At 37.7% G+C, this 16277-nt stretch overlaps 1 long non-coding RNA gene across 1 annotated transcript; it reads right to left on the bottom strand.

The window, feature by feature from the left end:
• Positions 1 to 7435: 7435 nt before the first annotated feature.
• LOC136061800 (uncharacterized) lies at positions 7436 to 9049 on the bottom strand. The gene is made up of 4 exons (XR_010623668.1): positions 8861 to 9049; positions 8586 to 8725; positions 7658 to 7725; positions 7436 to 7531 (listed from the first exon to the last, which is right to left on the bottom strand). It is a non-coding gene; the product is annotated as an uncharacterized LOC136061800 (long non-coding RNA).
• Between the last annotated feature and the right edge of the window lie 7228 nt (positions 9050 to 16277).

The following is a 16277-nucleotide window of genomic DNA, read 5'->3' as shown; positions in this document are numbered from 1 at the left end:
AGTTTCAGAGGTTCACTACAAGCTTTGAAGAGATAAAGATGGAGGAGGATGAGTCGTTTGATGAGTTTTATGCCAAGCTCAAGGACATAGTGAACTCAGCCTTCAATCTTGAGGAAACCATTCCTAAACCCAAGATTATAAGGAAAGTGCTCAAATCTCTACCCGAGAGATTCCATGCCAAGATTATGGCGATCGTGGAATCAAAGGATATTGGCAAGATTCCTTTAACTGAGTTGGTTGGAAACTTGCAGACCTATGAGCTAGGGTTATCAAGGATCGGCAAGACGGGTAAAGGTAAGAGCATGACCTTGAAGGCAAAAAGTAGTGACACAGATGAGTCTTCCAATGATAAAGATTAAAAAATGAAGTCCTACATTACTAGGCAGTTTAAGAAATTTATGAAAAATGCCAATAGGAGGAGCTTCGACAAGGACCGTAGACAATCCAATTCTTCTCAGTTCAAGAGCCAAGACAAAGGGAAAAAGGATGCAAAGGATGGCAGTCAGTACACTGTTCCCACAGGACCTAAGTGCTTTGGGTGTCATGGTTTCGGACACATGAAACAGAAGTGTCCTACATATCTCAAGAGCATTAGAAAGAGCAAGGCACTTGCTGCAATCTTGAGTGACACTAAGCCTGAAGATAATTCTTACAATGAGGATGACGAAATCTTGAATGCCTTTACTGTCACAGTCAATCCTACTAAAGTGATTATTGAAGACATGGACGAAGAAGAAGAATTTATGGATTCTAAGTGTGAGAAGATGGATGATCAAGATGATATCCATTTAGCGTATGAGAAACTGTACAAGCTCTCTGAGAAGCATGAGAAACTGTATAAGCTAGCCACCAAGAAACTCAATGATGTGGAACTTGATCATGAAGAGTTGTCCACTATGTTTGATGAGGCTAATCGGACTATCGAAGCACTGAGATTCGAGAACAATTTCTTGGCTAAGAAGACCAAGAAGCTTGAAGCGAAACTATTTCAAGTCAGAGCTCAATTGGAGAGAACTTCAAGTGCAAAACTTGATGAGATGCTCAGCATTCAGAAATCTGTTTCGGATCGAACAGGTTTAGGGTATGGTCTTTCTTTTTCTAATATTGCTTCTACTAGTACTACTGTTTTTGTTCCTCCTGCTAATAATGTTGAAATTGAGAACAATGATGTTAAAATTGAATTAGCTAGTGAGAACTTAGACAAATGTAAATTTATCTTAGGAGCACCTCCTAAACAAGATAAGAAAGATGTTAAAAACCCTAGGGCTAAGAAGGCTAACTCTCAAAAGCCTAAACAAAAGAAGTAGCATCTCTGTCATCATTGTGGAGTTGCCAGTCATACTCGACCAAATTGCTATAAGTGGTTAGCCACTCAACAGAGCAACGACATGATAGCATCTAGAAGCCAGAATCAACTTCAATCCTCTCTTGCTCCGCTTGGAGATCTTCTCAAAGCCCTCATGTTCCTTTCGAATTTGAATGGTTTCAATTCTTCCCCCTCACCGCCGGTTCAAGGGTTTAATCAAAGGAAAGGTTCTTCCAAGTGTGGAAGAAAAAGGACTCTAAGTGATTATATCACTTTCTTCTATCTTCTTGTTTTTGTTTGTTACATTACTTGTGTGTTTTGCTTTTATTTTGAGTCTATCTAGTTCTATGCTTTGCTTTGTTTAACATGTTTTTGTTTGTTTGGTTTCAATTTTGTTTATTTTGTTTTTGATATAAAATTTAAAAAAAAAATTTGAAAAATTAGAATAATACAAAAACAGTGTGTGTTTTGTGTACTTTGGTACTTATGTACCTTGGATGGCCATTGAAACAAAGTTTTCTAAAATTTGTATCTTTTGTAGCTTAGATGAGCATCTCTATGCACAACTAAGCAAGTGAGTTTTGTGGCTTCTATTTGTGATGAGTAAAATTAAGTTATCTCTTGTACTTAACGCTCGTATCACTCTTTTTAATGGATAGGACTAAAAAATCCTAAGAGAAATGCATAAATAACCATCTCACCATTGTTGCCTGCTAATCATAATAAGACACCTGTATGTTTCGGCATAGCAAAAGTGCAATGTCAATGACATTTGTGTGCTTCGACATAGCAAAATTGCAATGTCAAATATCAATGGGTATTTCTTTTCTCTCTCTAATATGCCCATGCATGATATGCTAAATAAAAAGAAAAATATGCAAAGAAAATAAAAAGCAAAAAGATCAAAAATATTTTTAAATATGATTGTAAGCATGTATTCTAGGAGATGTGAGAGTTATAGGATATACCTCGAAGGTGATAGTCCCCATCAAACAGTTATGATTGTGTGTGAGTTAAAGCGATTTTCTCATATCTCAAATCATCATAACATGCATACACTTATGCAATCTTGCGATGTTTTTCACACACAACACGCAATATTCTTTGCTACTCTTGATACATGTGCAGGTATAATGTGATATGGTCATCATAAGGTTTTACATGTGCTAATGTATGCTCACTAAATTGTCTTAACTTATTTTTGAAACATAAAATTGGTTAGACTTGCTTAGTGTGTGTGTGTGTGTGTGTGTGTGTGTGTGTGTGTGTTTTTGGGGATCCATGTGCATAAAATTCTTGTTAAGAGATGATTTTGAGAGCTTAATATGTTGTTTGGATCATTGGTTAAGTTGCATGTTGGATTGCATTCATGTCTGTGTTTTTCTCTACTCGAAAAACTGTTTTTATAAGCTGACTCGACACCTCCTCAACACCTCCTCAATACCTAACTATTTGTTGAGCTTCTCAGGCTATTTCTTATCGCAATCCCGACACTTCCTCGACACCTGGTGAATCGATCAAGAAAGCTCCTATCTCCTCGATAGCTTCTCGATACCTGGCCAATCGATCGAGCTTCTGTTTCATTTCTAGTGTTTTTATTCCTCGATACCTCATCGACACCTGAATCTGTCGACGACCATTTTCCTTGACACCTCCCTCGACAAATGTCTCGACACCTCTCGATACCTGTATCTATCAAGCTTTACTGAGGTTCTTTTTAAGCTCCTCGTGCGATCCGGAACTCATTTTTTCTCGATCTCTCTCAATCTATCCGCACTTGTTCACCTCCCAAACTCTCTTTTCTCACTCAAAACCTTCAACCAACATGTTTTTCGGCATTTCCTTGCTTCAAATCACTTGGTATGCTCTCTTATCTCTTCATTCTTCATGCATTTCATGATTTGAAATCTAGGTTTTGGGGTTTTTCAAAATTGATGAGTGTTTATTGTAATTTTGGGATGGGTTTTCATTTAAATGTGTTTAAAATCTTATACATTGCATCACATTTGCATTATAATGGTATTTTCATGCATTTAGATGTGCGTTATATGCTTGTGTACTGGTAGGTTTGGATTGGGCTGAGCCCATGATGAAATTTCTTTTGCATGTCACATGTTCATGCATTCCCCATGCATACGTACTCTCTATTCAATATACTTGTTATATTTGAATTGTTTTGGGACTTTTCTGATTGTCTCTTTCTCTCTCCCTCTTTGTCTGTTTACGTTAGTTGTGTCTATGGAACCTAAGCATAAATCTACTCCGGCTCGGAACCCTCTTCGTTCCAGAGCTTCTTCATCCTCTGATTTCGCTCCTCACTCTCTTCGGTTCTGTGATGATGATGCCTACAAGGCATTCTCAGAGAACTTTTCTAGATGAGGTGTTCATTCGGAACGCCAAGTCATTTTGGTGGACTTTTTGTTTTGGGACTTTTCTAGTCGTCTCTTTCTCTCTCCCTCTCTATCTGTTTACGTTAGTTGTGTCTATGGCACCTAAGCGTAAATCTACTCCGACTCGAAACCCTTTTCGTTCCGGAGCTTCTTCATCTTTTGATTCTACTCCTCTCTCTCTTTGGTTCCGTGATAATGATGCCCACAAGGCATTCTTGGAGAACTTTTCTAGACGAGGTATCCATTCGGAATGCCAAGCAGTGGAGTCAATACCGTACCGTTCCGGCCGGTACAGCCGGAATTTTTCATACCGGCACCTTGGCCAGTACAGAAACACGGCTATTTTGTACCGCTTTTTGTACCAGAGCTTACCGGGTTGTACCGAAAAAACCGGGAAAAAAATCGGATACCGGCCCGAAAAAGAATACCGGACGGTAAATGAAAAACAGGAAAAAAGTGTTTAACGGTAAAAGAAAATACCATGTAACCCATAATACTGCCATCGCCAGCACTGTTCCGAAAGTGACCAGCCATTCTTCTTCTTCTTCTTCTTCACGCCCATCCCTCCATCCGTTTGTCTCTCTCAGTTTTTAAGTTTTTGTTTCTAAAGGCTTTAGTTGTTTGTTTTGTTGTGACTTTTAATAGTAAAAAGCAAAATGTAAATGGGGTTTCCTTTTTGTTTGTAACTTATGGCAGTATGCCTTCTGACACACCCACGTGAATTGTTATCAATGAGATTTCAAATTTGATTTTTTTTTTTTTTCTAACCCAAAGAAGTTTCAAACTGCATTTTAACTTTTAATAAGTGGAAAATGTTTTTGTACTGTCAAACTTTTTTTTTTTGGGGTTAACACTGTCAAACTTAACTGACTGTGATATTATTACTATTATTATTATTATCATTATTAAAAAAGTAGGAACATCAATTCCCTAATATTATTAATATTACCTAGTTGAAATTTTAACCAGAGATTAACATTTTAAATGAGATAAAATGGTTATATATATATATATATAAAACAAATTATATGAATTTTGGTTTTATATATATATATATATAAAATAGCGGTAAACCCAAAACGGTACACCGGTATTGACCGGTATCCGAAATATATCGTACCGCTGGCCAAACCAGTACAGCCTCGGGTACGATATTGACTCCCTTGACGCCAAGTCATTTTGGTGGACTTCGCCGACATTGACCTTCCCAATGTCATTCACAGTTGGGGATGGGAGTCATTGTGTGACGTCCCGGTTACATGTCCTCTCATGCTTATCCAGGAGTTTTAGTCCAACATGCACAGGATTGATCGTTCAGTACCTCTTTTCTTCACTCGCGTTTGAGGTACGCACATCCCTATCACATCATAACTTGTTGTGGATGTGCTTCAAGTTCCTAGGATAGAGTTTCCTGACTATCCTCGTTGTGAGCGTCTAAGGACTGTGTCCAAGGATAAGCTCATATCTGCCTTCTATGAAGGCCCTTCTGAGTGGGGTGAGCGTCAGTTTACACCATGTCGGCCTTTTGCTAAAGGTCCTAGATTCTTGAACATGGTAATGACTTTTGTACTCCATCCTCTCTCTCACTACAACTCCATTACAGAGCCTCGTGGTCAATTTTTTTTATCCCTTCTTGAGCATCTTAATATAGATTTCCCTTTTCATTTCATTCTTTCTATCATAGATGTTTATCTAGATTCGGCATCCTGTGATAAGCTCATCTTTCCTTCCGCTATCACGAGCATCTTACACCATTTTTCTGTCCCTTTTCCTGTGTTGTTCGACCATTTCACCTTCATGTGTGCTATAGACGAAGCTACCATAAAATGTAGTGAGGTGCAGTTTAGGTCACGAAAGGAGTCAGCAGCACCTCCTTCTGGTTCGACTCCATCTTGTTTGGCACCATCTCATTCTACTCCATCTACATCCGCTCCTTCTTCTTTCATGGGCGATGTGTCACTTGGAGACATCATGGCGCAACTGCAACGCATGGATGCTCACCTTTATACACTCTCTACTGAGTTGTATCAGGTGAACATTTGTGTTGGTCGTATTGCACGACGGCAGGCGGCTATGGGTGGTTTTGCTCCTGAGGCTACTCCTTCACCACCTCCTCTAGTGGCTTCTGATTCTGATGCTGAGAATGATGATGATGATGGTGATGACGATGATGATGATGCTTCGGATGATGATGATGGAGATGCTAGCTCTACCGATAAGATGTCTACTTGACACTCTTACCCTTTGTCACTCGTGACAAAAAGGGGGAGTAGTTTTGGGATATGAGAGTGGTCATTCTTAGGGGGAGAGTTAGTATATGACCATTTTGTTAGGGGGAGTGTTGTTGATATGAGTGATGTAGTGAGGATATGATGTATCTTTTCTTTTCTTTATTTTATAGATACATTAATCTTGTACATTGGGTCTTATGACCATTTTTACACATACATTGTACTTATCTTCTTTATATGTGGATGTATGTTTTTCTTTCACCTATCTTTACATGTGTTGTTTCTTTTCTCTCTTTATACACATGTTTCTTATACTTGTATGCAATCTATTATTTTTGTTTCACATCAAGATGCCTTGATGAGTTTTGTTTAAAGTGTTTCAGAAATACAGGTTGTCAAAGTTTACTTGCCATAAACTCTCTTCTTACAAAGTTTTTCAAGAGTTTGTATTAGGATAGATTTTATTGTATTGAACAAGTGAATATGAGTTGAGTGATTTATGACTTCTCTCATATGTTCATTTGTTAGCTGTGGTTTTGTCACGGATTGCCAAAGGGAGAGATTGTTAGGACATATGTGGTTCACATGTTAAGAACATATGTCATGACTTTATGTAATTGGCTAATCCTTTGACAAAACGCACTTTACTTATATTTTGGTATATCTAGGATGTATTGAAATACTTCAAGAAACCATGTTTCAAGATCAAGTGTTGAAACATTCAAGTCTATCCAAGAAAACAAGCTGAAAGTGCAAGTCTATTAAAGCTCGACAGCTTTTATCTGTCGAGATTTACAAAAATCAAAATTTCTGATCTGATTTCTTGGGATCCGTGTTTATATGTTTGGGCATTCTTTTCTCCTAACCCTAAACATATAAAAGGATTGTTTTAAGAGCCGTTAAAGAGTACACAAGTTGCACAAGCATTGAGCAAAGTTTGTTCAAGCAATTTGTGACCGAAGACAAAATTTTTCCCTAGTTCATCTCTTTTGAAGAAGTTGTTGTGTATGTGCACCTTTGGGTTTTGTGACCAAGCATCTTCTTGATCTTCATCGTGGATGAACTAAAGAACTTTACAGCCAACAACTCTTTCTAGTTGGTGATTGAAGTCGTGTACTGGGATCCGCGTAATTGGTTAGTCACGTACTTGGAAGCTGTGCATCAAAAAGGGGAAATTGTCATACAGAACAAGTCCAATTGGGAATTGGGGTAAGGGTTCAACTGTAGGTTGGTAAGGTACTTGGGATTCCTTTACGTGTAACCGCTTGTTGTGATAATAGTGGAATTTTGGGAGTGGTGACCTGAAAATCACTCGGTGGGGTTTTTGCCGTCAGGTTTTCCCCATTCGTAAACAAATCACCGTGTTATTTATTTTCTGCTGCATTATTAGTTTATTGGTGATTTGTTTGTGCTACCACACGTTTGTATGTTAATTAACTTAATTAATTCACTTGGCTAAATTAATTGGTTAATTTATCACAAGGGGTTGATTCGTTTTTGGCCTATCAAGTTGATTTCCACTTCTCAACAGAAACTCCTTTCAAATCTTTTTTGTATTCTACCAAACCAAAATTTGCTAGGTGTGGGTAAAGTTTTTTGCCAAGCTGCATTTTTCAGAAACATATACATTAGTTAACCACCTTAAAGTAAAAATAAAAATTCTGATACTGAATTTAGAAAATAAAAATACCAACTGAAAACAAGATCAAGAACTTAAGGAAGATATTTACAAGAATATTTGCTGGTTTCACATCCCTATGTACAATCCCAAGGTTATGGAGATATTGCAAAGCCTTTGCTGGAGAAAGGAAATAAAGGGAAAGGAAATACATTGAGAGATTGTCCAACTGAAACCTTTAGAAAACTTAATTTGACAATAAACTAAACATAAAGTTTCATGTAGAACAATAAATTTATAAAAACATTTAATTGATGAGTGTGCACTACAATATCACATTCCTCCTGTTGTCAAACTAAGCAATGCACAGAATTTTCTTGAAACAATAATAAGTAAACTCTACTTCTGTACTTTTCTTTAATTATTGTTGCAAATGTAACATGGTCACCAAACTTCATTTTTCAATTTCATTTTCATTTAGTCCTTGCTATAATTTCCGCTTTGCTTTCTTCTGATATCCAATAAATACTTCTATTATTATTCACAAATTACAAGCCACTGACAAAAAGTTCTCTGATCAACCTATACCAAATTCACATAAATCATTGAACCACTATAAGGAACAACTCGAGCATGTATAAAGGTTTTTTTTTTTTTTTTTTTTTTTTCATAAGGAAACAATTTAAGTAGAAACCAAAAAAGAGACAACCCTATAAAACTCTCAAGAAATTATTTTTCATTATGGAGTATTGTCTGGTATAATGAATTATATTAGTATATGTATATTAATAATATTATTTTCTAAATCATGAACAAAAGTTAGAAAAATTTCATATGCACCTTTCTATAAAGGTTAGCTCTAGAGGTCATAAAATTATTGATTATTTACAAATTCCCCACCCCCCAAAAGGGGAAAAAATAAGTTACAAAAGTTATATACAGCCTCTGATAAAATATTTTAAAGGCTATCATCTAGCATCTACAAAACATACTATCTCACATGATTGAATACATGAAAGATACACGGATTCATCAAATACCTCAAAGTTGATATAAATGTGATGAAAGATAGTAATTGCAACTCTTCACTTCAAAGTAAAACATTTGCTAATTTTATGAATCCAAATGATGAATATACTTCTTCCACACTTGGGTTTGTTTGACTTAGGAAAAATGTGACCTGAGAAATAAATCCAAAATTAAAGTATCAACACTACTAAGCTGTAAGCACTGCTCCTATCGTAACCACTACTGTATGTGCTCCACTATTAATATATTTGTGACGTATGGGATGAATGAGATGCACATACTGAACCTGTTTTTGGAAATACGTTGCCAAGACTTTCATCATCAACAACCCAACAGATTCACAATGCTAAGCGTAAACATAATACATATATAGATCTGCAATTTTCTCTTAAATGAATCAAATTTTTCAAAAATTTGATATCTGAGACTGAGAGCAATTACCTGCTAGCTTCAGCAACAGGAGCAATGCTCGAAACAAAAACACAAAAACAAATAAAAACTAAACGAATCAAATGAAACCCAAATCTCCAAATCACTAAAACTAAAAAGCAAATCAAAACCCATTTCATTTCAGCTAATAAATAAAGAGAAAGAAATCACATGAGAGAGAGAGAGAGAGAGAGAGAGAGAGAGAGAGAGAGAGAGCGAACCTACTAGTTGAGTCAGATTCCTCGCCACAGAGGAAGATAATGGATGGAGAGGGACACCGAGAGAGAGAGAAAGGTTATCGAAGAGAAGGAAACGGCATAGGATGATGGAATCTCAAATTGATTTTATTAAACTCGGATTCCCGTTTTTACCCCCATGAATTTTTTTTAACCTAAACTTGAAGCCGAGTATAGTGAACTCGACTTCGATGTGGCCTTTTTTCCCTTTTTTTAATCCACGTCAAACTTATTTATAAGTTGTAAGACGAGTTTACTATAATTGATTTTGGCTAGAAGTCAAGTTTCTGAAAATCGGCTTCCAAAAAGAGTCCAACTAACTAATAAACTTTGAATGCATGCCATCTGCCTAAAATTTTTCCGCAATTATACTATTTGGCAAATTTTGCCACATTTGTGAGTCTCACATATTGTGAGAGAGATATCTTACGGTCCGTCTCCTAAAATACCTTCTTGTGGTCAATGATCCTTGACTATGATATGCATATTTTGGACAAATTTATTTTATAAATATATCCTTATTTAAAAAAGTTAAGGGTTTAATCTGTTAACAACTTAATATATAAGGCATAAAGTGAAATTTATCTATTGTACTTAAGCTTGTTGGAATCTATTAGATAAAATGCAAACCGATGCACTATAGAATATAAAATCCGCTGTAGCACCTTGGCAATTCTATTGGTTAAAGAATCCAGGTTCAAATCCTGGCAGCGGAAACTTTTTATATTTATATATATATATATATAGTGTTTTTAAGTCTTGTGGGAGGCCCAATTAGGAAAATGTTTATTTGTTTATGTTTTTCGATCTTGTGGGTGGCCCAATTAGGAAAATTTTATTTTTATTTATTTTTTTCAATCTTGTGGGTGGCCTAATTAGGAAAAAAAATTATGTTGCAAAAATAAATAAACGGCTAATCAAATCAAGCACACCAAAAATAGTCACTTTCAATGCTTTCAGATTTGTTTAAAAAAAATGCTTTCAGATATATAAAAGATTTCAGTCAAAAAAAAAATTATAAAAGATAATTTTTCTTTTGTTATGCCGTGAATACTATCAATACTATCAAGTATCAACTAAGGATTACAATTCCTACCAAAAAATTAAAAAAAAAAAAGAAAAGGATTACAATAGATTCTCAAATAAATAAATAAACTAAGGATTAAAATTGTTGTCTTTGCCTTGTATGATGAAAGTAAATTGACACAAATTATTTCTTAGAATTTACTAGATTTTCATTTTAATGAATGTTCTGATTGCAACGGGCAAAAGATTTTACAAATAATTTAAGTAGATTTGTGATGTGAGGTTTTAATATTTGGTATTTAAACCAATCACAAGCCCAAAAGGAAGGTATCAACCAATCACAAGTGAGTAACAACCCACAGATTCAAGAGGGGGAAATTATTGTGTATTCCCGGAATATTATAAATGCGTACTCCCTCTTCTCACATGAATGATGTTCCAACTAATTAAATTCATGGTGGGACCCACCATTTATGTAGAGGGGGAAGTACGCATTTATGGTACTCCAGGAGTATCTAATAATTTTCCTTCAAGAGGTACCATTCTCCGGTTTTTTTTTTTTTTTTTCATCTTTCTATTCACAACATGTAATCGTTGATGCTTGTTTGATATTTAATTTGTCAAGAATTTTGTAATTCAATTGGTATCAAACTCAAAATAATATTGTAGAGAACATGAACCAATAGCAACAATTAATTAGCAATAATAAAGGGAAAGAAGGAGCCTGGAGGCTTATGGGATTTTATGGTGAGCTGGTGACACATAAAAGAATAGAGTCTTGGAATCTACTCCACAAGCTTAACTCCCACATGACACTTCCTTGGCTTTGTTTGGGTGACTTTAATGAGATCACTAGACAATCAAAAAATTGGGAGGGAGTGTTAGAAGTCAAGCACAGATGCAACTCTTCAGAGATGCCATTGATGAGTGTGGTTATATGGATCTTGCTTAGGGGTCTCAATTTACTTGGAAGAAGATAATGATGGCCATTCGGTTTGGGAGCATTTGGATCGAAGTATGGCTAAAAGGAATGGCTGCTTAGATTTGCTGGAACCATCATCCACCATTTACCACTTTCTCTTTAGATCATTGTCCACTTTGGGTAGTGCCAAGGGAATTGATTTTATCAAATGTAGCCAAACCCTTCAAGTTTGAAGAGATATGGCTGGCAGAGAAAGGGTGTACCGACACTATTCAAGCAATATGGGCAGTGCAAGATTCAGTTGATCGGGTAGTAGAGTTATAAAGAAGATTGAGAGATGTGGTGTTGAATTGAGGAAGTGGAGCATGAAGAGCTTTGGCAGTATAAGGAGAGAGCTGGAACTAAAGAAAAAGAGAATGTAAAAGCTGAAAAGGAAGCCATGAGGTCTGGGCAAATTTTCGGGTTAAGGAATTGATGCTTGAACTCAATAATCTCATGGATAAGGAGGCTAGGATGTGGCTACAAAGGTCAAAGGTTCAATGGGCTAAATATGGTGATAGGAATTCGAAGTACTTCCATGCAAGAGCTACTCAAAGACTTCGACGAAATACCATCCATTCTCTGAAGAAAGCTGATGGCACGTGGTGCCAAAGCTATGATGAAATGGCTGAGACAATTGTGTCCTATTACCAAGAATTATTTCATTCGGCCTACCCCAGTAATATAGAAAGCACTACACAGTATATAAATCCCATTATAAATGATGTGATGAATGCAAAGTTGGTGGCTGATTTTGAAGCTTCAAAAGTACATGATGCAATAAAGCAAATGGCCCCCCTAAAAGCTCTTGGTCCAGATGGTATGCCCCTATCTTTTATCAAAATTATTGGGATTTATTAGGTGCGGATGTCACCTCTTCTGTACTTCATTTTTTAAACTCTGCATCTTTGCCTGCTAACCTTAACCATACTTTTATTATCCTCATTCCTAAGGTTAAAAAACGGAATTTGTGTCTGAATTTCGGCCTATTAGCCTATGCAATGTGTTGTATAAAATTTTTTCAAAGTGTTTTAGCAAATAGGCTCAAAAAAGTCCTACCAAATATTATTACTGAATATCAAAGTGCTTTCACAAAGAGTCGTCTTATATCAGATAATATTTTGGTGGCTTTTGAGTCCTTACACAGTATGCAGAGACACACAGGGAAAGATGATTATATAGCCATTAAACTGGACATGAGTAAAGCCTACGATAGGGTGGAGTGGGTCTATTTAGAAGCAGTGGTGAGGCAAATGGGGTTTGCTGAAAGATGGGTCCAATTGATGAATTTGGAGAATCAAATGTATAAGATTGTGGATGAATCAATCTTGTTTTTCTCTAGGGTTTCTCTCTCAAAATTCTCTCTGGAAGCTCTCTACATTTTGTGGGTATAAGGGTATTTATAGTAGGGTATGAGATGGAATGTGAAAAGTCGTTTTTCAGAAAAACAGGGTGCACTAGCGAGTCATTTCATGACTAGGATGAGTCGCGAGTTCCAGTTGCTAGTTACCAAACTAGGCCAGGCTGTACTTTTTGTCCTGTAGTGATCCAGCTAGGCTGACTATTTGTTAGGGACATATTTTATGTAATTGGTTAATCTTTTGACAAAATGCACTTTACTTGTAATTGGGTAGATCTAGGATGGGTTTAAGACTTCAAGAAACATGTTGTTCAAGTCAAGTGTTAAAACCATGAAGATCTAACCAATAAACAAGTAAAGAAGAGCTATTCATTAAAGCTCGATAGAAGTTTCGACAGAAACCTTTCTATCGAGATTTAATGTTAAAACTCGACACAAGCTATTTCTGTCAAGACTTACGAAATTAGAAATTCCAGATTTGATTTTAGGCCCATGCCTGTATATTTGTATTGGGTTTCTTTTCTCACAACCCTAGACATATATAAAGATTATTTTTGAAGGCCATTATTGTAAAGTTGTGCTTTACAACTATTTTATGTTGGTTTAATTCTGTACCAAATTTGATTGTAATTATGTTCAATCTTTTGTACCTTGTATTTTATGTGGGATTTCATTGTAAGGGTTGTGTATGAGAGAGAGTGTGAAGACTCAAGGCAATTAAAGACCAAAGAAGTTTTCACAGGTAGCTCACGAGTAGCTTTCCTGCGAAGTGAAGTATGTGCCCAGCACATGATTGGAATGCGAAGAGTCATGACAAATGGTGACAACTGGTTTTCACAAATGTCTTGCGAGTGACTACAGAACCACAACTATAACATACAGACGCAATAGCCCAGTCTACCCCTACTAGTCTCCCAACAGAAGGACAAAAACCTAATAATCTCATAAGTAAAGCAGGAATAAAAGAGGTGCCATGAGGTAGAACACTCACTAGAGGTAGAACACTCACTAGAGGAAGAACGGAAAAACCGATAGCTCTTGATGGTGAAGGGAATAATACCGCGTCGAAGAAGGCCACCAAGAAGGCCTGGTGCCGATAGGATGCCCATCGCTCCTTCAAATCCACAAAATGGTCTCGGTAGCCAGCTAAGCACTCTGGTAATTGGAACCGATCATGTAGGAACTCAAAGGACATTCTCCCTCCTACCCCGCCGCAATGCCAAGTCAGCGCCTCCACAATGGATCTCTTGAAGCCCATCAAATTAGCCAGCTTCTTACGGTATCGTGTCTGCATAGGTGGAATGAAAATAGTGCTCACAGGAGTGGAAAGAGAGGAAGTGATCATACTCCTCTAAAGTGGGCACCAAATCAATGTCCCTAATGGTAATACATCTCAAAGCAGGATCCCAACAGGAAGTGATGATCTCTAGCAAGTGCCAATCAAGTGTACTGTGGAGCAGGGTGGCAATGTTTCCAAGAAACTACCGGAGGAGAGCGTGGTCACCATGAGAAAAAGAGCCCCACCACTTCTTAAGCTTTTTCTCATGGTACTCCTCTTTCTCAAAAAATGATGAAGAATGGTGTTTTCTAAGTGTTTTCAATGAAGAAAAGGTAGGAGAAGACCCAGAAAAAATTGCAGAACCAAATGAGTTGGGGCTGGGTTGATGTCCAGTTTTTATACACAAATCCCAAGGCAGCGGCCCTTGAAAGGCTGCTGACAACCTTACAATGGCTGCCCGACCTCGGGAAGTGTGCTAGGGCTTTTTAGCCCCCTAGGCACAAACCCAGACACGTGCTGATACTTTCCCCACTATTTGACATGTTTTGAACCACTTTGGAGCAAAGATTCCCTCGTTTTAGTGCTCACCAAAATGCGTGATCGGTCCAACAATGACCCAAACTATCAGAAACTCGCATTCGCGCAACTGAGGCCGCACAAATCCTACATTGCAGGAATTTATATTTGTGCATCTCGATCAGCACCTTTAGATGTCTTGAACCTCATTTTCAAAGCCCAGTTCGACCAGTTCAAGGGTCGGTTCAGCCCTGATAATCAGAGTTTGCAACAGAAAAATGCTAGAGCTTAATCTCAGTCATCCGACGACTTTCCTAGCTTATTTGGAGGATAGAAGGAGTCATTTCCCATAATGGTACCTCAAGAATCTCGTCCTTAGATTTCTAGCCCCCATGGGTAATAATGGGAGTAATCAGCGCATACTACCTTGTGGCATGTCTTAAGTTACCTCGTTTGGAGTGTCTGCACTCATCATCAGCATCATGGCATGGCCTGTGAAGCCGAGGCCACCTATAGCTAGTCTATGGGCTCAGTGCCTCGAAAAACCCTAAACTAGGGTAGATTATTTTGCACGGTTCTCTCCCTCTATGTCTAATATACGAGAATGGGTCCGTCTAGCTAAGGATATACCTTTGTTGAGAATCACATGAAACCCTAAACTGGGGCAGTTTATTTCACACGATCTCTCCTTTCTATCTCCCCCAGTGGGATGATCATTGTCTAGGAGCCACTGACAAACTCGTGAAACAGTGGTGCAAAACAAGTGGGTGTGATACAAGCCGGTTCAAAATCACCATCCACGGTAAAAATGCTATGGTGCATACACATCAACAGCCCTTTCAAAGGCAGTTCATAGAGTTATACATGTAAGTCCTAATCAGAGGCATTGCCTTTTATACACATCAGCAGCCCTTTCAAAATTGTTTTTTCTAGATCATACATATAAGTCCTAATTAGAGGCATTGTTTTACACATACATTAGCTACCCTTCTAAAGGCGCGTACTTGGAATCATACATATAAGTCCTAATTAGAGGCATTGTTTTACTCATACATCAGCCACCCTTCTAAAGGTGCATATTTGGAATGATACATGTAAGTCCTAATCAGAGGCATTGTCTTTTATACACGTTAGCAACCCTATCAAAGGCAGTGTACAAAGCTATACATGTAAGTCCTAATTAGAGGCATTGTCTTTCATACACATCAGCTGCCCTTCTAAAGGCATTTTATCTAGAGATACATATAAGTCCTAATCAGTAGCATTGTCTTTTGTACACACCAGCCGCCTTTCTAAAGGCATTTTATCCAGATCATACATATAATTCCTAATTGGAAGCATTGCTTTCCATACATCAACCGCCCTTTTAAAGGCGCATTCCTGGATTCACAGATATAAGTCCTAATCGGAGGCATTGTTCCATACATACGTCATGCTACAAAGAGATAGTATAACACATCAAAGCCTATTATGGGGCAATACAATACGTACAAGTCCAGGCCTACCAAGAGGCAATACATAGTATACATACATAGCTGGCCCACAAAGGGGCAATGTCTACAGAATACATGGAAAAACATGCCCACGCAGGGGCTACATCATGATACAACAAATGGCTAACTCTACTGAGAATCATCACGGTCAATGCACTGGTCCGTATTTGTATCAATGTCATCACCATCATCGCCACTTGCAGAAGGGCTGGTGGAAGGACCCATACCGCCTAAAGTGTCCGGAGTATACCCAGGACCCTAGGAGGGCCCCAGAGCTTGAGCAAAAGAACCCCAACCGCCTAGTGGGCCTGGTGGAACTGGCATGTACCTCTGCTCGAACGAAGGAATGTTCGGCCTTCGACCAGGAATCTCAGGGGCAGCTGGGCTAGGAACACGAGCCACT

The sequence above is a fragment of the Quercus suber genome, unplaced genomic scaffold, assembly GCF_002906115.3.
Source record: "Quercus suber isolate HL8 unplaced genomic scaffold, Cork oak 2.0 scaffold_353, whole genome shotgun sequence".
NCBI classification, from domain to species: Eukaryota; Viridiplantae; Streptophyta; class Magnoliopsida; order Fagales; family Fagaceae; genus Quercus; species Quercus suber.
Note: the sequence above shows the minus strand (reverse complement) of the source record. Positions and strands in the feature narration are given on the sequence as shown.